General features: G+C 39.6%; 1 protein-coding gene across 28 annotated transcripts in view; it reads right to left on the reverse strand.

The window, feature by feature from the left end:
• R3HDM2 (R3H domain containing 2) overlaps positions 1-22572 on the reverse strand; it is a 151293-nt gene that overhangs the window by 49768 nt on the left and 78953 nt on the right. For 21 of the 28 annotated variants that reach the window (XM_011284097.4, XM_011284098.4, XM_045061976.1 and 18 more), the window contains one exon: positions 3592-3661. The exons of the other annotated variants lie outside the window; for them this stretch is intronic. The gene's annotated coding sequence lies outside the window, so the exon portion shown is untranslated. Of the gene's footprint in view, positions 1-3591; positions 3662-22572 lie in introns of those variants that run through there. 28 annotated transcript variants of the gene reach the window in all.

The raw sequence follows: 22572 nt of genomic DNA on the forward strand, positions 1-22572 counted from the left end.
GCTTGAGCTGTGGCTCTCTTTTGTTCTCCAAAATAACCTTTAACTATGGCCATTTCTAGTCCTGCAATCCTATGTAGAAGTCTCTCCTTTCTCTTGGGGCAACAAATTCTCCAACGCAAAAAGCAAAAGTTGCAGCTGAGGGACAAGAAAAAGACAATTTATTAACTAAAAAAAAAAAAAAAAGTCTTAAGGAGCAAGAATAAAGCTAGTAAGAGAAGGGTTAAAAGCAGAGAAGTAATTTCCACTCTTCATGGGTTACTCAATACAGAGAGAGAATGAAGGGCTTGGGACGGTCAGAAAAAGCAAGGAACTATTTCATATGTAACTTGACTAGAACAAAGCAAAGACATTAATGTCCCAGGAGAGCCAAGATATGTGCTTTCCTACAACCTATTTGTGCACATTGTACATTTCATCCAGGCAAACAGCACAACTTTAAGACAGAATGTCTCCTGAGGACACTCAGTGGCTCAAAGCTGTGGAGAGGGGACTGTCAGAAGTGGGGGGCAAGGAGAGAGTGAGGAAATAGGATCATACAGGGGAGGATGATTAGGAGCCAAAATCTGACAATTTTTTCAGGGAGAATACTGCATATTCCCCATAAATTTTTTGACTGCCAAGGTAAGTACCTTCCAGAGCACAGTGAAATTGTATATCCTTCCATCAACTCATAAACAACTTTCTAGGCATGAGGCCAAAAAGAATTTATTATATAGGGGACACTCAGAGACAGAAGGGCATTTTCTCCCTTTTAATCCATGGTTAAGTAGAAAGAATGTAAGCAAGAAGGTAAGAGGTAGAGGCTAAAAATTCTGACTTACCCTGTGGCAAAATTCCTGTAAACTTTCCTGTCCTTTACCAATCTGTGTATCAAGAGTAAATTATTCCCAATTGATATGCATATTTTTTAAATTGTTTAAAATCTAGGGGCTCAGGAGAATAGATAAACAAATTGTATGTTCATTGAATACTGTGCCACAATAAAAAAGAATGAACTTTTGGTGCTTGCCTTCCTCTGAGGACACATGATTAGAGAAAGTGACCATAGCTACCCCTGAGCCCTAGGACATGGACCTTAATTAGGTACACCAACTATGGTAACTATTTCCTTTTTGTGACTGGTTTGGGAAGAAAGAAGTGACTCAATCATTACCAGTGAGACTAGGGAACTTTGCTGGGCATATTACTGAAATACACAAAAACATGGATGGATCTCAAAATTATTATGGTAAGTAAAATAAAGCAGAACTCAGTTCAAAAAAATATGTAGGTCCATTTATAAGAAGTTCAAGGACAGGCAAAACTAAACTATAGTGATTTAAATCAGAAAGTGCTTACTTAAGCACTATCAACAATAGTCAAAGTATGGAAAGAGCCCAAATGTCCATCGATGAATGAATGGATAAAGAAAATGTGGTATATGTATATACAATGGAGTATTACTTGGCAATCAAAAAGAATGAAATCTTGCCATTTGCAACTAAGTGGATGGAACTGGAGGGTATTATGCTAAGTGAAATTAGTCAGAAAAAGACAAAAATCATATGAATTCACTCATATGAAGACTTTAAGAGACAAAACAGGTGAACATAAGGGAAGGGAAACAAAAATAATATAAAAACAGGGAGGGGGACAAAACAAAAGAGACTCATAAAAATGGAGAACAAACTGAGGGTTGCTGGAGGGGTTGTGTGAGGGGGGATGGGCTAAATGGGTAAGGGGCATTAAGGAATCTACCCCTGAAATCATTGCTTCACTATATACTAATTTGGATGTAAGTTTTTTAAAAAAATAAAGTTAAATTATAAAAAAAAAAAAGAAAGAAAGTGCTTGCTTAGGATTTGGGGGTAAAATACTGGGATAAGGGATCCTTCAAAAATGATAAAAATATGCTATTGTGTTTGGGGTTATGGTTACATGGGTGTATGCAACTGTCAGGCCTTATTAACTGAATGCTAAAGATTTGTGCATTTTATTATATGTTACTTAAACACATACACACACGCTCTTAGGAGTCAAGACAATGGGGACAAAACATCTATGCAGTTAAAATGGCAAGGTGAAAACAAAACCAAACAAGTCTGTGTGCTCATGCATGGCAAGCCTATTCTTAATTTTTGACTGGAGTTGGGAGAAAAGGAAAACAACACTAATGTATACTGAGCACAATTATGAATCTGGTGCTTTATGCACCTCAACTCATATTCACCAAAGTAGGTAAGCAACTCCACAAGGTCACACCACTACTAAGTGACAGACAGACCAGACCAGAACTCTGGTACTGTCTGATTCCAAGGTCTACATTCTTTCTTTGACTTTGATTTATTGTTTCTATACATTATTTTATTTAATCCAAACAAAACTCCTTAGCAGGACATTTTTTAGATGAAGAAACTAAAGCTGAGAGGAATTAAATAACTTTCCCAAGTTAACACAAGAGGGCCAAGGGCAGGATTCCAACCTAGCTATGTCTGATACTAAAGTTGTAGGTGTCCCAAGGTAGACATTCAAGAGTGTTGGGGTATGAAGCGTGGGATGAGAAGGGTGCCTAGGTCTGAGGCCTCTCTTCAGAGAGTGTCAGTGGGGACAAATTTTGGGGTTCAAAAATTAGGTTTCTAAGTTCTCCTGTCTTTCCCCTCCATCTGGGTCACTCCTCATGACTTCATACTTTTTAGTTTATAGAAAGTATTTTATTTGACCTTCTCAAGGTATAAAATATTATTTCCATTTTTTGAATGAAATACTACCTAATACTACATGAATTGCTCAGGGCCATACTATGTATATAAGGAGACAGAGTTCAAACCCAGCTCTTCTTGATGGCAAAATCCTATGTTCTTTCTACTACAGTGCTCAAAGCACAAAAACCAACAACAGTATGATAACTGCATGCCTAAAGAGGTAAATGGCTCAACAGCCCTGGAGGACATGAAAGAAGGCCCTAAGGTCCAACACTCCCTTCTCTTCAAAGAGAGAAAGCAGAAAATGGGGGAAAAGGCAGTAAAGTACTTAATGGAACATGTAAGTCTACAGCTATGTGACAGGCACCAAGTCCTTTAAGGACTTCAAAAGTCAACTGTCACAGGCTTCACTAGTACTAGGCAAACAAAAATAACAACAATAATAACAATTGTGCCAATTTTCTAAATCAGGGAAGTGTTAAGAAAATCACTCTGCTCTATAAATGCAAAAGGATTCACTGGTGTGTAAGCAAGGCCACAGGCATTGGCTGATGTCCAGAGCAATTCCTTAGGCAAAGTAAAGAGAGAAATAAGATTAAAATGTTCTGGACATGTACCCTCTTCCTTTGTTCAATACGTTATGGCTGTACTTGCCCTGAAATAAGAACTGCAGGTGCTTTTGATCAATGCACTGGAATGCTGGGCTTCATTATAATTTCTACCTCTACATTCTTTACCAAAAATGCCCATTTTACTTCTGTGGGCAAAACAGAACAAATCAAATTTCCTCCTCTTTCAAGCAGAGAACAGCAGTGGGGGCCTTTCCTTCTGCTGCTTCCATTTTCTTTAGCTTTATCATAGTAATGCTGCTATGTAGAAAATATCACAGAATCGCAGGGATGGAAAGGACCTTGAAAGTTCACACTGTCTTTTCCCGTGCCCTGGCAAAATTGCTCCCAAGTCAATCCAGAGAAGACATTCTGGAAAAGAAAAAAAATAAATAAAAATCACGATTTACCTACTGTCCATGGCATTTCAGGATGCCTTCTATTACTAACTTAACCGCCATGCAGGTAAATCTATCTTGCCCTACTGTGATGACCTTAGAGGTCAATGCCACCGCTTGTTAGGTAGGGAGGACACCTAAGCCAACAATTTAGTATTAAAAGAATTATTTCATGGGGCGCCTGGGTGGCGCAGTCGGTTAAGCGTCCGACTTCAGCCAGGTCACGATCTCGCGGTCTGTGAGTTCGAGCCCCGCGTCAGGCTCTGGGCTGATGGTTCGGAGCCTGGAGCCTGTTTCCGATTCTGTGTCTCCCTCTCTCTCTCTGCCCCTCCCCTGTTCATGCTCTGTCTCTCTCTGTCCCAAAAATAAATAAACGTTGAAAAAAAATATTTAAAAAAATAAAAAAAAAAAAAAAAAAAAGAATTATTTCAAAATATAAAATTGAATGTGAGATTGGCCAGGGAAATGAAAAAAGAACAATCTAATTTCATATAAAGGAGCCAGGAACCTTTAAGAATCATTATTCCTTGGGGCGCCTGGGTGGCGCAGTCGGTTAAGCGTCCGACTTCAGCCAGGTCACGATCTCGCGGTCCGTGAGTTCGAGCCCCGCGTCAGGCTCTGGGCTGATGGCTCAGAGCCTGGAGCCTGTTTCCGATTCTGTGTCTCCCTCTCTCTCTGCCCCTCCCCCGTTCATGCTCTGTCTCTCTCTGTCCCAAAAATAAATAAATGTTGAAAAAAAAAATTAAAAAAAAAAAAAAAAAAAAGAATCATTATTCCTTAAGCCTCTGCTGCAAAGGAGAGTCTGCTATTTACTTGGCAATATCCAATCACTTCTTCCTTAAAAGAAGTGGTTTTTAGCTGGACACATGGCTGCCTGGAAAAAAGCAACACATATCCCAACCTCCACTGTAGCTAAATAGGAGCACATGACTAAGTTCTAGTCCATGAGACATAAGAAGCAGTGCTATGGATTAAACTATGTGCCTCTCTAAATTCCTATGTTGAAGCCCTAACCCCCAGTATCTCAGAATGTGACTGTATTTGGAGACGGGGCCTTTAAGGAGGTTATTAAGTTAAAATGAGGCTGTTAGAGTGGACCCTAATCCAATCTGACTGGTATTCTTGTAAGAAAAGGAAATTTAGATACACAACACATCAAGAGATGTATGGGTAGAGGAAAAACCATGTGACATAGCCTTCTGGAGAAACCAAATCTGCCAACACCTTGATCTTGGACTTCTAGCCACCGGAACTATGAGAAAATGAATTCTGTTGTTAAACCATTCAGTCTGTGGTATTTTGTTATGGTAGCCCTAGGAAATTAATACAAGTAGTAAATACAACTTCTATGAAGTATCCTTAAAGGAAGTGGGTAGCCCTTCTTTACTTTTCCCTAATTCCTGCTTGCTTAAATGTAGAAGTAAAGGCTGGTGCATTAGCAGCCATCTGGTACTGTGAGATGATACTAGGATTGAAAACCACAGGTTGTGAGGCAACAGACAGAAGAAACCAGGGTCCTTGACTACAGCAGTCAGACTAGAAGGACTCCCCTAGATTTCCTGAATGTGAGAAAAATACACTTCACTCTTATTTAAGATACTGTTTAGGCACACACATGCACACACACATATACTAAGTAATTCTGATTTTAAAAAAAATTCCTTAATTCCTAGAAGCAAGGAATCCTGCAGCAACACTAGAGCTTATATGTACTTGAAAGGAAAGAGGTAAAATAAGGGAAAGTTGGCATTTTTTTTAAGATTTTATTTTTTAAACTATTTTAATGTTTATTTATTTATTTTTGAGAGAGAAAGAGAGAGAGCAAGCTCATACGAGTAAGACAGGGGCAGAGAAACAGAATTCCAAGCAGGCTCTGTGCTGTCAGTGCAGAGCCTGACATGGTGCTCAAACTTATGAACTATGAGATCACGACCTGAGCCAAAATCAAGAGTTGGATGTTTAACCAACTGAGCCACCCAGATGCCCCTAAAAGATTTTATTTTTAAATAATCTCTACACCCAACATGGGGCTCGAACTCACAACCCCAAGATCAAGAGTTGCATGTCCCACTGACTGTGCCAGTAGGCAATCCAAAAGTTGGCATTTTATGGAGGATATAAGAGCATCACTCTTGGGCTCTAATGCTACCTCTGCTGCAAGGAAAAGGCTAAACATAATAATAGGGTGAATTAGGGGCAGTGCCCAACAAAATAACATTCAATCTCCAGAATGTAGGAGGCAGCAAGCACATTGTAGTGGATAAATTTATGGACTTTGTAGCTTGACGTGAATTTGGCTACGAGACTACTGTTTCCAAAACTTAGTAATCATGTAACTGAGCCTCAGCCTCCTCATTTGTAAGATTAGGCATAATGCACATCTCACAGAGCCATTGCAAAAACATGTGAGATAATGAATGCAATGGACCCATACACAGTAGGTATTCAATAAATTTTAGTTCCTCTTCATCACATTCCACATTAAGAAGGAAGAGGAAGATAACTGAATGACCCTTTTTCCTTGGCATCTTGTATACACCCTTTTCCCAATCAGTACAGGAGCTACTGATATTGAAGAGGTGAGACTCTTACCTATTTTAATGATAAGCGGAGAGTAAAGACTGCAAGAAAGAGAAAAGGAAATTTTATTTACCCCTTAGTGTTGGCTTCCTATTTTTCTTGGTACTTTGGTATTTTAAGAACTGTTTTTTGCAGGGTGTCTGGGTGGCTCAGTCATTAGTTAATCCTCCAACTTCAGCTCAGGTCATGATCTCATGGTTCATGAGTTGGAGCTCCATGTAGGGCTGGAGCCTGCTTTGGATTCTGTGTGTGTGTGTGTGTCTCTCTCTCTGCCCCTTCCCTGTTCGCACTCTGTCTCTCTCCCTCTCAAAAAAATAAACATTTAAAAAACAAAACGAAACTGCTTTTTTAAAAAAAATCAGTTCAGGTCGGGGCACCTGGGTGGCTCAGATGGCTAAGCGTCCAGCTTGATTTCAGTCCAGGTCATCATCTCAATGGCTTGTAGGACTGAGCCCCACCTCACCTTGGGCTCTGCACTGATAGTGTGGAGCCTGCTTGGGATCCTCTCTCTCTGCCCCTTCCCCACTAGTGTGCCCTCGCAATTCTCTCTGTCAAAAAATAAATAAACATTATTTTGAGAGAGAGAAAGTGAGAGACAGAGTGTGAACGGGGGAAGGGCAGAGAGAGACGGAGACACAGAATCCAAAGCAGGCTCCAGGCTCTGAGCTCTGAGCACACAGCCTGATGCAGGGTTCAAACCCACGAGCCCTGAGATCATGACCTGAGCCGAAGTCAGATGCTTAACCGACCGAGCCACGTAGGAGCCTACCCCCCTTCCCCACCTCCCGGAAAAAAAAAATAAACAGTCAATTCAGTTGGAAAGACTGTTTCTTTCCAAAAGAAAGAACTCCAATGTTTGATATAGCTGTAAGCACAGACCTAAGGCAAGAGATCACTGAAGAGTGCCTAGTTCCTTCAGACTCTGTTATCCATGATGGCTGGTCAGATATGTGAAGAATGTTTGTTGGCTCAGATCCTAAGGAGCCCTCACTTCTAGAATGCTGATCATTGATCACTCTGTTGTGTGCAGAGTTAGACACTTTACAAATAGATATCATCATTCCTTTTTTATAGAAGAGTAAACTGAGGATCAAACTGATCAGACAGCAAATTTTGTTGACTCTAATTTCAAAGCATATATCCAAAATCTGATGACTTTCTACACTTCCACTGCTACCACCCTGGTACAAACCACCATCTCTCTTGGTGGAATGACTGCAATAACCTTCTAACTGGTCTCCTGCTTCCAATCTTGCTCCCCTACAGTATTTTCTAAACATAGCAGCCAGAGTGATTATGAAAAAACATTTTCAGATCATGTTACACCTTTGCTTAAAACCATCCAATGGCTCCTCATCTCAGAGCAAAAGCAGAAGTGCTTAAAATGACCTACAAAAGCTTAAATAATCTGATACCAGTTTGCCCTCTGACCCCAACTCTTATTACCCCCCCCCCCCAACTTTTGCAGGTCCAGTCACACTGGCTCCCCCATGCCCTAAACCCACTTTATGGTGATTACTTTTTGCTGTTCCTTCCTTCTGCCTGGAATGATCGTTTTCCAGATAACAGCATGGCTTGCTTACTTTTTCTCTTCAGGTCTTTACTGAAATGCCATCTCAGTGAGCCTTCTCTGGTCGCAATAACTAAAATTATAAAACCCCAAATGCTTCTTATCCTACTCCCCTAAGGCCTCCCCCACAAAAAGTTACTCAATCAGATACCAAACAGACTTTTTGCTTCTCTCTGCTTAACAGATAAATCTGAAGTTTGTTTTCTTCCTTCTCTGAGATAGAAAGTGACAGTATAATGAAAAGTTTACATCTCCCTCATAGAGATGCAAATACCTCAAAAGAGGAGAAAGAACAAACCCATGGACCTCTTGAGGTCTGTTTCAGTCCTTCAAGTCTGTAAAGAGCCAAGCATGGCACCACTGGAGAAGAGAACAAGACTCACCATAATTTCTGATATAAAATGTAAATTCCCTGATATAAAATATGAGAAACATAATACTCTTGACTTCTTCCATTTACAAGATCTAGAGAGGGAATTTTCTTAGTATGACTGACTCAATCTCTAAAGCAATAAGGTACAGGAAAGGATAACATGCCATGATTTGCTATGACAAAGAACTAACACTGACTGAGTGAAATCTCCCAGACCTATGTCAGTCAATAAGTATGAAGAAGCTAGGAAAGTGAAGACAGAAAACATGGAAGCAACTCCCAGCTAATCCTCTAACTCCAGACAAATGGTGTGCTAATATAATACCAACAGGGATCTACCATATCAGAGTGGAAGAGAAACAAGGAAAAGCAAGTAAGAAAAAAGTTGCCAATTTCCAACTCAGCTTGAAAGCTACCAAAATTTGCAAGGCCTCTCTAGATACAAAGCCCAATCTCCTCTGGTCTAGAAGGCCAGAGTTTGACTTAGACTTGGCCTAAGCTCCACTGACTGCAGCAGCAGCCTGATTCACAAATAGGTGATAGGTGTTTCCTACTATATCTTCTTCCAATCAAATCACATTAGGAAAGTAATGTATCATTACAGTGTTTATATTAAACTGCAAATTTTGAAAGAGAAGAGAAAAACACTTTACACCATTCTTGAAACATTTTGTTTCACAGCTCTATGTACAGTTGTGGTATTAATGTCATATATCACTCGGTAAATGAATTCTGCAAGGTTAAATAATGATATGTTTATGTTCTTTCCGCTCATTGGCCCCCAGGTCAGCCAATCTGATGCAGGACTCCATGGCAACAGGCTCTATCACTAAGAGCTACAAGATAAGATTTCCTCTGCCTTTTTTTTTTTTAAATAAAGTATTTTCCACAGAAACTGCTACAAATACTGTCAAAAAGTAGTCTCCTCAGACAAATAAAAAATCCTGCCATTGATATGCTAAAAATGAACAGTGGAAGGAAAGAGTGAATAGCAATGACAATGAATCTATGCAAATAACAAGGGATCTCCAAAACTCCACAGAGATTTCCCTTGTTTAATTTCAGTAGAGGAATTCAGGAATCCTTGAATTGTGAAAAACCAACACCAAGATAAATTGAAGATTAGTATTAGGGGAGTGCTGCCCAGCTGAAATCACAGTATTGAAGCTTCCCAGGAGATAATATATAGAGAGAGCTAAAAGTTTTAACTTAAGACAGCCAACCTTTGGGGCCCTGGGTGGCTTAGTCAGTTAAGCGTCCAACTCTTGATTTCAGCTCAGGTCATGATCTCACGGTTTGGGTTCAGCCTGCACTGGGCTCTGTGCTGGTAGCACAGAACCTGCTTGGGATCCTCTGTCCTGCCCCTTCCCTGCATGCATATGCAAGCTCTCTCTCAAAATAAATAAACTTGAAGAAGAAGAAGAAGAAGGAGGAGGAGGAGGAGAAAGAGAAGGAGGGGGGGGGAGGGGGAGGGGAAGGAAGAGAAGGAGGAGGAGGAGAAAAGGCAGCTAATTTTGTAAGTTTCCCATCATTTTTTCTGAACTGTTAAAGTGAGCCTCAAAACTCACAGATCTCAGGTTCTTATTGCCCCTATTTCTTAAATCACAGTTCATACCGTCCTTTAAATTCTGTGATGTCTTCTTCTCTACATTCCCCTCCCCTACCATCCTCTACTATGCTTAGAGAAAAAGACTGCCATGTCCAAATGAGGAAATAATACATTTGCTCTTCACATACCATATGTCCCTATTCCTTCTCCATCAGCTGTAGACCTCACTGAAACAAAGTGGAAGCAAGAGAATTACAAAGTAGTTAAGGAGACTAGACTGAAACAACCCATCATTCTCCCTAGAGGAGTTCACTGACATTCTAAAATCCACCTGACATATTACAACATATTCTGCTTTCCAGCATGCTTCTCACCAATAACTGATATAATATTTCTGGCTGCAACAAGCAAGTCTGGTCCCCACCTGCTGGTATATGGTGGTAAGTGAATGCTGAAAAGTAGACAGAATCTAAAAGGTCGGGGTCAAAATTAGCTTGGAAACTGTACATTTTCATCTGGCTCACATTGTTGTGGCTTTTTGTTTTAATTGTGCTAAATACACATAACATAAAAATTACCATTTTATTCATTTTTAAGTATACAGTCCAGTAGCATTAGGTACATTCATATTATTTGCATTACAGAAGAGAACATGGTTTCAGACACAAAGGCCACGGTAAGAGACTACAATCATTCTTTCTGTGATTATTTACTAAACTTGTATTTATTGTACAAGTCACTTATTAAGAAGTATAGTTTAGGGGCCTGGGTGGCTCATTCAGTTAAGCGTCCAACTTCAGCTCAGGTCATAATCTCATGGTTTGTGGTGGGTTCGAGCCCCACACTGGGCTCTATGCTGACAGCTTGGAGCCTGGAGCCTGCTTCAGATTCTATGTCTCCCTCTCTCTGTTCCTTCCCCACTTGCACGCTCTCGCACTCTCTGTCGCATGCGCTCTCTCTCTCCCTCTCTCAAAAATAAACGTTAAAAAATTTTAAAAAGAAGTATGAAGAAGTATGGAGAATAGTCAAATGTTAATATCTGATACTAATGCCCACTAAAAGCAGTGATCCACACATATATCTCCAGTATGCTTTTCACATGCTGAATATAGTTTCTTACGTGCACATCTCAGTTCCCAAACAAGTCCAAAGCACATAGAGGTCTACATCTCTTTTGTCAGCACTGAGTTCCAAGGGACCCATAGTTAGCATGCTAACCCATGTTAGCAGACTAACATGAGAAGCAATAGACAGAGTTCTAGAAACTCCTAGAACAGAGAAAACATTTCCTGTTACACTGTTTCAAATTTCCAATGAATTGAGGCACTATTAAGAGAATTAAGGTTGTTAAAGAGACAGCAAAGAGGTAAAATGTTAACTTGTAGTGGGAATCATAATATCAAAGCTAAAAGAAAAAAAAAAATCACTACCAGCCCTCTCTCTAGATCAGTTGCCTTTATACCTTTGTAACAGAAAACCCAAACATTTTGTTCCCTTTTCTAAAAAAAAATCCTAGGCCAGTAGGCAGAGAAAAACAGCATATTTACTAATCTCAGAAGCACAAGAAGCTGCATGAATAGGCTATTTTCTCAGTGATGCTGTCTTCCAATGTGAAAGCCCTGGGCTCTGGTCAGAGGAGGCCATTTTCCTCAAGTACCAAAAACACTGCAGCAGCGATCATTTATTGTGCATCTACTGTGTTCCATTTATATAAGGAATTTATATAAGTTCTATCACATTTATCTTCACTTTCACACATTTTGCAAATTTACTTTCAGATACTAACAGTAAGGATTTAAATTTTTTTCTTTAAAAATTTTTTTAATATTTATTTTTTAGAAAGAGTGAGACAGAGTATGAGCAGGGGAGGGGCAGAGAGAAGAGGGAGACACAGAATCCGAAGCAGGCTCCAGGCTCTGGGCTGTCAGCACAGAGCCCGACACGGGGCTTGAACTCACAAACTGCAAGATCGTGACCTGAGCCGAAGTTGGACACTTAACCGACTGAACCACCCAGGTGCCCCAGGATTTAAGATGTTTTCATCTTTCTTTTAAGATCAGAAAAGTATTATAGGCTTCTTTATATTTATAGAAAACACACACAAAAAAGAAAAGAAAAAACAACCATAATCTATAACTAAGAGACAACTGCTACTAATAACAGTATTTTCAGACATATTTTTCTAAATTTTGTTTCCATATTTGTATGTAATTTACAATCACATTGCATATATTTCCGTATCTAATATACACATATATATATTTTTTTTATTTTTTATTTTTTTTTTTTCAACGTTTATTTATTTTTGGGACAGAGAGAGACAGAGCATGAGCGGGGGAGGGGCAGAGAGAGAGGGAGACACAGAATTGGAAACAGGCTCCAGGCTCCGAGCCATCAGCCCAGAGTCCGACGCGGGGCTCGAACTCATGGACCGCGAGATCGTACGGACCGCGAGATCGTGACCTGGCTGAAGTCGGACGCTTAACCGACTGTGCCACCCAGGCGCCCCTATATATTTTTTTTAATCAGAGAGAGAGAGTGAGCGTGCACACGAGTGGGGGAGAGGGACAGAGGTTGAGAGAGAGAATCCCAAGTAGGCTCCATGCTCAGAGTGGAGCCTGACACGAGACTTGATCCCATGACCCTGGGATCATGACCCAAGTCAAAATCAAGAGTCGGACGCTCAACTGACTGAGCCACCCATAACTAATAATTTTTATAGTTTACATTACATAGAACATCTTTATACCATGATTTTTTCTACTACTAAAACTGTGACAAAAATACAACTGTGGCCATTTTCTCCATTATTACTTTTAAAAACAGTCATTTTTTTAAGTTTTAAGAACAGAGAGAGAGAAAGCGCTAATGGGGGAGGGGCAGAGACCGAGGGAGAGAGAGAGAGCAGAGCACGGAGTGTGACCCCACGACACTGGGATCATGACCTGAGGAGAAATCAAGAGCTGGTCACTCAACCAACTGAGCCACCCAGGTGCCCCTAAGGTTTTATTTTTAAGTAATCTCTACACCCAAATATGGGGCTCAAACTCACAATCCTGAGATCATGAAAGGCACACTCTACCAACTGAGCTGGCCACGTACCCCACATGTACCATAATTTTTAACTATTTTCCTATTATTGGATATTTAGGAAAGCTGTTACTTTTTATAATAAAATAATGCTGTGATGAACATCTTTGTACTTAAGTCTTTATTCACATTTCTCATCAACTCCCTAGAATAAATATTCAAGAGTTCTGGGGGTAAAAAACGTCCCCCCAGGTTCACTCCAGTTAACAGAAGCGAGGCTAGCCACACTATCTGTAGTGTTTCTCAACTGTTCCCCCAGGAACATAATAATGTCCACTTCACACACCCCATGACAGTGCCTGGACTTTAAGGACATTCACCCAGGTAGGGCTTCTCAGTTTCTACTTTTCTTCAACTCATGCCCCATTTTAGTGACATTAACTCTTCTTTCCTATATATTCCACTAGAAAAAATATATACCCTGTACTCCTTTAGACTCACTGGCCTAAGAAAATTAATACGGAGGAAAGGACAAAAAGTTACACGGGAAAATGTTCTCTTTTATGTTAATGTCACACACACCGTTCACTAGCTCTTGTCAGTATACCTTGATATTAGAGAGCAATCCAAAAGATGAAGCCTCAAAAACTACAAAAAAATAACTCTCTAAATCCTTACTATGAAACTATAAGAAGGTAAAAGGGTGTGGAGATATTGAATATTTCAGTATTTGTTTGTGATCTGACATATGGTCAATCATTTAAGATCCTAGATTTTTTAAAAAGTAAGCTCTATACCCAATGTGGGCTTGAACTCAGGACCCTGACATCAAGAGTCACATACTCTACAGACTGAGCCAGCCAGGCCTGCACCAGGTCTTAGTTTTTTTTTAAGCTTGTGAATTGAAGGAGTCTTTCTATATAGTACTTCATATAAATCTTACAGTCACAAATATATGGAAAAAGAGTATCACCTCATCCACTCACAGAGAGAAAAGCAGAGGATACAAAGTTTCAGAGGTAGACAACAAAGGCAAGTGTCCTAAGATTTTAAAGCACATCAGAACAATGGTACAAAGGAAAACACAAAACAAAAAATAAAAAAACAACCAATCATCATCGACAGAAGTCAAAAGATGAATGATGGCCAAGGAACGAAAAAGAGAGCAATTAATCTGAGAGAACATGTTCCCAATTTGGCCTCAAATAATAAGCATCAAATTAGAAAAGATACTTCCTAAAAGGACGAACTGTGTCAATTTTAAACTTAAGTACTTAGATTATACAAATATTCATTTAAAAAACTCAGTATCTTACATGGCTTTAAAATCACTCCGGCTTCTCAAAAATTACTGGTCACCTGAAGATATAAATGGTACATTCCTAAACATTAATAATAATGGCTAATGCAAACCAGGAACTATCTTTAAAGACTTTACATGCACTAACTCTTTTAATCCTCAAAACAACCCTAGCAGGTGGATACTATTATTATCTTCATTTCATGTACTTTACATACGAAGAAATGGAGATATTAAGTAATTTGTCCAAGGTCAGAGAACCAGCAATTGGCATAGCTGGAATTTGAGCTCAAGCAGCGTAAATCCAGAGTCCAAGCATTTAGCCACTATACTTTTCCAAAAAACAAAAAACAAAACAAAAGAGGCAAAACAAACAAACAAACAAACAAAAAACACGCCTCCCAATAGACTATTTAACTATAGACTATTCAGTAGGTAGGCTAGGAGCTAGGAAAGAACATCAGAAAGAAGTCTGTAAAAAGTTTTAGGCACAGAAAGAGTCTCTATCAATTTTGCCAGAAAGTTCTTTTGATATATATCACATTTTAAATTATTCCAAATAGGGTGATGGTAAGCACCTTTTGCAAAAGCAGTTCTTGATCTTTTCTTCCCCCTTTAACAAAAAAAAAAAAAAAAAAAAAAAATGTGGAAAAAAAGGAAGGATAAAAAGAAACTGAAATCTTACTTCTCCAACACCTTTCAACAGCTTTTCTTGCCTTGACCTTTTCCAAAACCTTGATGGTTAGAAAACAAAGATGAAAAAAGAAGGCACTTTCAGTTGAAATAAAAAGACCTCTTAGTAATTTTTCCACTGCTAATGACTGAAACATCTAAGACTTTAGGTCGATCCCACCCACTCCCAAATGGAAGGAAAACCAAGTTAACAAAACCGTCATCTTTTAATTTCACAGCAGTTTTCTTCCCCCTCTAAGGCTATTCCTGTCCTCGCTGCAGACAGGGAACTGCTCCCAGTGACGTCAGAGCAGTCTCCCAGCAACGATTAATAGGGCTGTCCACCACAGGGGTTTCCTGAAAAGCTAGCAAGAAATTATCCACATATTTGCTGCAATACTGAGATGCAAGGATGTGGTGGAATTTCTCTTAACTCTTACAGCTCCAGTCTCTGGCAAGGTTATTCTGGAATGCTCTCAGTTTCCCCTAGGATTATCTTCCTTTTTCTTACCCTACTTCTCTCCAAATAAAATTATAATTTTGTTAGTTTGAAATACTTACGCCTGTAATAAATATTGATATATGTGAACTACCATAAAAATAGGACTGAATATAAGTCCAGCAGACATTACTCTTCTCATTTCATACACAGAAAAAATGAAAGCAGAGAACAGAAAAGCATGTCAGGACAGAAAATAGGCAAGCAAGTCCTTAAAGGTACTTTTCCATATATGCCTCCCAAACACACCCATAGACAGGCAAATCTTAAATTTTCCTAGGCTCTAGTCTACTGGATTTTTCACACTGACCTCTGCAGGCAGCCCTCCAGAGATCAATGGTATTAAAATGGAGTTGCATAAAAAGAAACTGGATGCCCAAACACTTACTTAAACCAAAAAAAAGGTAAGTTAGGTTCACACCCAAGAGGATATCTAACAATTTCTTCCTAAAGCTTTGCTTTAGCTCCATACATTCAAAATGAGAGTTTTTACTTTAACTACAATAGCAAGGAATTTCACCCATCTACTTATTTTTTGAGGTCTGAGAAACAGTATACAAACTGCCTGCTCAGGACCAGTGCAAATAAGGTAGAAAAATTCCAAATTCCAAAGCTCAACCTAGAATTACTCATGGATGCGAGGTTCCAGAAACCTGCTTATGAGCCCTTTTTCATTCCATATTTAGAAAAAGCAATTAAGTAAAATTCATTAGAAGCAGGACATACAGGGTTAATTCAAACACTATGCTTCAGCAATCCTGACTTTGGCCCCAACCTATTCTAAAAGGAAACAAACCAAATAGCATCGCTATCATTAACAGTATCCCACTTTGGCTTCGGCTCTGTTCAGTGGAACCCAGTTATCATCAAGGCATCGATGGAAGAACGCACCGCTTCAGATGGATTTTCTTCTTCCTTCTCTCTGTCCCCTCCCTCTCAGAAGAAAAAGACTGCAAACAAAATCACTACGTCACTGGAGGCAGAGGGAATCCCATCTCTGCACTCTTTAGAAACCAAGGCCAGCAAATAAAAACAGGCCAATTACAAGAAACAAACAAGTAATCCAAAATAAGAAGCAGTAAACCCACAGGAAATTCTTATAAGCTCAATACGTCAGAACGCATGTTTCAGTAAAAAGGCTGAACACGTTCCTCCTAACATGTTCAAAATCAAAAAAAGCTTCCAAGACACGGCAAAGGCGACATATTTCTTATCACAGTTAAAGACTAGGGGGCAGTTACATAAAGACATAGGACACAGAGATATATTCACCAGCCGGGTGTGGATTGCTGTGGAATGACACAATGAAGGATATTTATAGGGGATTCCCTGCTTCCTGCAATGTGCGTCAACAGCATCACCAAAGAGAACAGAAATCACCACTATTCTCATAAGCTAAATCTGAATGAAGCATCGCCTGAAATAGCCATTGAAGAGGTAGAATATGAATACAATAAAAGTTCTAGCAAACCTAATTTTTGAAATATTTTAAAAATAAAACCCAGCAAATGAAAATGCCCACAAAACTTAACATATGAGAATTCTCTAATTTTCCTAGTTTGTATAATACAGTTAAATTGACTAAGATAAAAAAGAGCTTTCTAGCTTCTTCCCTACTCAGTCTGTGGAGTTCAAGGACTTTTATATAAAGAAAGAAAATTATCCAAAACTCACCCCAGATGGATCTGCACTTAAACCAACAGCAAGCTCACATTATTAATGGAGACCTCATTGTAAGAATCTGTTCTGCTGGAATTTTGCAGAAGAAATTCCTTCTGGGAAACCTGTGCCTCTTCCCCCACCCACGGTCCCCTCCCACCCCCTTCACCCTTGAATGAAATGCTACTGATCCTTGCTGCTGCGTCTCCAGCAGGCTAATTGCTCTGACAAGCAGCTCTGAAGCAGACCACAGCCCAGCTGTTCAGAGGGATGTCACCCAGAGCTCTGCCAATAGTCACACACACACACACACACACACACACACACACACACACAGGCCGCAAGAGCACCCCTCCCAACTCGTCTTCTCGCTCTCATTCAAGCACTTCAGTGACATGCCTGCCTCCACACTGCTCTGAGGATAGCTTTTAAAGACACAGCAGCAGTTCTTTCCTGCTGCATATGTTGAGATGCCAAAATAAAGTCTTATTACAGTAGAATAACAAGTTGTAGATATGTATGGAGTTAAACGTTCACTTTGAAATTTACTTGGACTTTTTCTAATCTGTAAAATAACTGAGGACAGAGAAATGGTCTTTGCTTAAAAGCTACCAAGTTGGACTTCAGAAATTAAGAGCAAACCTAGACAGAGAATTTTATTTCCAGTGAGTTATATAGGTAGGCAACACAGAATACTAGTAGCTATCTGTTCCTCCCTCCCTATGTGTCTCCAAAAGGATGGGGAGGAAAGACTTTGGCTATAAAATGGGGGAAGAGGAAACTGTGATGGCATCTTACTGATTAATGAAAAAGGACAAGAATAGAGTGTAAGGATGTGGATGAGGATAAACAGAACTTTAAAAAAGGAAGTGATACAAAAGACACCAGGAAAGAAGAGTAATAGTTCTTTTAATTTTTATTATTATTTATTATTATTTTTAATTAATTTTTTAAATATTTATTTTTTAGAGAGAGAGAGATAGTGTGCAAGTGGGGGAGTGGCAGAGAGGGGGAAACACAGAATCTGAAGCAAGCTCCGGGCTCTGAGCTGTCAGCACAGAGCCCCATGCAGGCCTCAAACTCATGAAATGCGAGATCAGACCTGAGCAACCTACTGAGCCACCCAGGAGCTCCAGAAGAGTAACAGTTCTTAAAAGTATGCATGGCTATGGACAGAAGACACGTAAGTGACCTTGGGTCCTGATTTTTTTAATAAAAAAATTTTTTTTCAACGTTTATTTATTTTTGGGACAGAGAGAGACAGAGCATGAATGGGGGAGGGGCAGAGAGAGAGGGAGACACAGAATCGGAAACAGGCTCCAGGCTCCGAGCCATCAGCCCAGAGCCTGACGCGGGGCTCGAACTCACGGACCGCGAGATCGTGACCTGGCTGACGTCGGACGCTTAACCGACTGCGCCACCCAGGCGCCCCTGGGTCCTGATTTTTAAGAGCCCAAGGAAAGGTAGTAATAATCTCTATTGCTACATTTTTTTTTAATTTTTTCAATGTTTATTTATTTTTGAGAGAGAGAGAGAGAGACAGAGTGCGAGCAGGGGAGGGGCAGAGAGAGAAGGAGACACAGGATCTGAAGCAGGGCTCCAGGCTCTGAGCTGTCGGCACAGAGCCTGATGTGGGGCTCGAACTCACAAATCGTGAGTTCATGACCTGAGCCAAAGTCGGACGCTTAACTGACTGAGCCACCCAGGTGCCCCACTATTGCTACGTTTATAACTGGACATTATAAATGGTGCAAAGTCTTCAGTAGCACAAACTAATACATGGTAGGATCCAGGCATCCTGAGAAAAACAATAAAACCTGTCACAAAGACAACTAGTTGTTCATTCAACAATATATTGGTTGTGTACTTGTGTTCTTACTATGGGCCCGACACTATGATAAGCTCTAGGAATATGAGATAGATTCATTAGGGGTCATACAGAAGGGAAAAAAAGGATCTGGCTTTCATTGTGAATGAGATGAAGTGATTAGGGGGTCAGAAAGCTGATCTTGAAGGACAAAAGACCACTGATAGAAATCTGGCTTTTACATTTAGAGGAGAGGCCATCTCACTTGAGATGACAAGCCACTGGGAATTCTTAAGCAGAAAATGGCATGCATTTGACCTATGTTTCTCTTTTGCCTCCAAATTTTTGAGAAAATCTAACATTCAGAGATTTTGCAAAAATAGTACGAGTCACCTAGATTCATATACAGGTTAGTACATATGTGTGCATGCATCCATGTGTGTAAATTTTTTTCAGAACTATTTGAGATGTTCTCATAATGACCCTTCACACATAAAATAATTCAGCATGTATCTCCTAATAAAGTCACTCTGAACTATGAGAATAACCACTACTCAAGGCCCAGATGGGTTAATGGGTAGAGCACCTGCTAAAAAAATCTAAATAGTACTGCAAAAGCTTAGAAAACTCAAATGACTTTAGTATCACCACCTACTGAAAGCTGGACAGAATTTGCAAGGTGAACCTAACCAGGTCAAATGTCTGCTAAAATAAAAGCCAACATTCACCCTAGCATTTAAACTACACCCAGGCTATTGCTTCTCGGCCTTTTGGCTAAGATCAAGTGTAAACTAGACCCAGACCCTTGTAATATAATATTCATATTTTCCAGAATACAATCCAAAAATTACTTAGCATACAAAAAAAAAGATACAAGATAATTTCAATTTGTATAGGAAAAGAGATGACCAGATACAAAATTGAGATGACACAGATATAAGAAATCTGACAGCTATTAAAACAGCTATTATAAAAATTCTCCAACAGCAGTATAACATACAGACTTGTTGAATCACTATGTTGTACACTTGAAACTAATGTGAACACTGTGTATCAACTATACTTCAAATTTTAAAAAGGTATTTTAAAAGATTTTTGTGGAGATAGAAAGATAATCTATCACTTGAGAATTGTATTTAAGCATGAAAAATACCCCCTATATTGAGCTAATACCCCTAACTATGATTAAAATAATAACTTTCTTTTATTAAAAAAAAAAAAAGAAAATCTTTCCCTAAAAAATTAGGGAAGCATTCCTGAAACTAATGGTAAGACAGAATGTCTCAAAAAAAAAAAAAAAATAGAGGATATAAAAAGAACCAAATGGAAATTTTAGAATGAAAAATATAACAACCAAAATATAAATATTCACTTGATGGGTTCAACAGAACAGAAATGAAAGAAGAATCCAGTGAATTTTCAGACAGATCAAATTCAAACTGAACACAGATAAATCTGAAGATTCAATAGCAATTAGAGGCGCCTGAATGGCTCAGTCGGTTAAGCATCTGACTTGGCTCAGGTCATGATCTCATGAATGGTGAGTTTGAGCCCTGAAGCTGGCTCTCTGCTGTCAGTATAGAGCCTGCTATAGATCCTCTGTCCCCCTCTCTCTCTGCCCCTTCCTCACTCTCTCTCTCTCAAAAATAAACATAAAAAATTTCAATAGCAACTTAAATAGGAATCAGCTCGGGGCGCCTGGGTGGCTCAGTCGGTTAAGCGGCCAACTTCGGCTCAGGTCATGATCTCACGGTCTGTGAGTTTGAGCCCCGCATCGGGCTCTGTGCTGACAGCTCAGAGCCAGGAGCCTGTTTCAGATTCTGTGTCTACCTCTCTCTGACCCTCTCCTGTTCATGCTGTGTCTCTCCCTGTCTCAAAAATAAATAAAATGTTAAAAAAAAATCTTATATAGGAATCAGCTCAAATCTGAACAATAAAGAGAAAAAAAGATTGGGGGAAAAAAAGAAATTATCAAGGACCTGCAAGACAATAGCAAAATGTCTAATATTTGGGCCATCAGTGTCCCAAAAGGAGGGAATAAAGAGTGTGGTGAAATATTTGAAGAAACAATGTTTAAAAACTTCACTAATCTGGGAGGCACCTGGGTGGTACATTCAGTTAAGTGCCCGACTCCATCTCGGCTCATGATCTCACCATTCATGAGTTCGAGTCCCACATCAGGCTTTTGCACTGATGGTGAGGAGCCTGCTTGGGATTCTGTCTCTCCTTCTCTCTGCCCCTCCCCTGCTTGTGCACATGTTCACTCTCTCTCTCTCCTCTCAAAACAGATAAACTTAAAAAAATTAATTAATTAAAAAAAAAAACTTCACGGGGCGCCTAGGTGGCTCAGTCAGTTAAGCATCGGACTTCGGCTCAGGTCATGATCTAACGGTCTGTGAGTACGAGCCCCACGTCGGGCTCTGTGCTGACAGCCCAGAGCCTGGAGCCTGCTTCGGATTCTGTGTCTCCCTCTCTCTCTGCCCCTCCCCTGTTCATGCTCTGTCTCTCTCTGTCTCAAAAATAAATAAATGTCAAAAAAAATTTTTTTTAAATAAAAAAAAATTAAAAAATAAAAAAAATAAAAACTTCACAAATTTGGGGTGTCTAAGGGCTCAATTAAAAGTACAACTCCAGCTCAGGTCATGATCTCATAGTTGGTGAGTTTGAGCTTCACACTGAGCTCTTTGCTGTCAGCCCAATTCAGATACTCTGTCCCCCTCTCTCCCTGGCCCTCCCCCCACTCGCGTGCGCGCTCTCTCTCCCTCTCTCTCTCTCTCAAAAGTAAATAAACATTAAAAAAACTTTTAGGGGCACCTGGGTGGCTCAGTCGGTTAAGCGTCTGACTTCAGCTCAACTCATGATCTCACAGTTCATGAGTTTGAGCCCCGCATCCAGCTCTGTGCTGACAGCTCATAGCCTGGAGCCTGCTTCAGATTCTGTGTCTCCCTCTCTCTCTGCACCTCCCCCACTTGTGCTCTGTCTCTTCCTCAAAATAAATAATCATAAAAAAAATTTTTTTTAAACTTCACAAATTTGTAAGACATAAACATATAGAGTCAAGAAGCTCAGCAATCCCCAAATAGGATAAATAAAACAAAATCTACCCCTGGATTTATAATAATCTCATGGCTTAAAACTGAAGACAAAAAAAAAAAAAATCTTGAAAGCAACCAGAGAAAAATGATGTGTTACCTATTAAGGAAACAATGATTTGAATGACTTTATATTTCTCATCACAAAGGGTGCTTAGAAGGAAATAACATTTTAAAGTGCTAAAAGGAAATATAGCATTCTATATCCAGAGAAAATATCCTTCAGTAATGAAAATGACATAAAAACATTCTCAAATAAAGAAAAACTAAGATAATTCATTGCCAGCACACCAGTTCCCAAAGAATGGCCAGTGGCACCTGGGTGGCTCAGTTGGTTGAGCATCCTAATCAGTTTTGGCTCAAGTCATGATCTCTCAGTTCATGGGTTCGAGCCCCAAGGCAGGCTCCTCAGCACAGAATCTGCTTGGGATTCTCTCTCCCTCTCCCTCTATCCCTCCCCCACATGCACACCCCCCCTCCAAAAATAATTTTTGAAAATAAAATAAAAGAATGGCCAAAAAAAAGTTCTTCAAAAAGATGGGGAATAATACACCTAATCTTAGAAGACCAGGAACAAAGAAAGAAAAATATAAATACTAAATATCTGGTTACATGTAATAGACTATTCTCTTCCTCTTGAGTTCTTTAAAATTTTGATATTTGCAAGCAAAAATTTCTACGATTATCTCATGGAATTTTCACTGTATGTCAATAAATGTAATAGATAAGACAACTACAATATTAAGCGGGGGAT

Source organism: Felis catus, chromosome B4 (assembly GCF_018350175.1).
Source record: "Felis catus isolate Fca126 chromosome B4, F.catus_Fca126_mat1.0, whole genome shotgun sequence".
NCBI classification, from domain to species: domain Eukaryota; kingdom Metazoa; phylum Chordata; class Mammalia; order Carnivora; family Felidae; genus Felis; species Felis catus.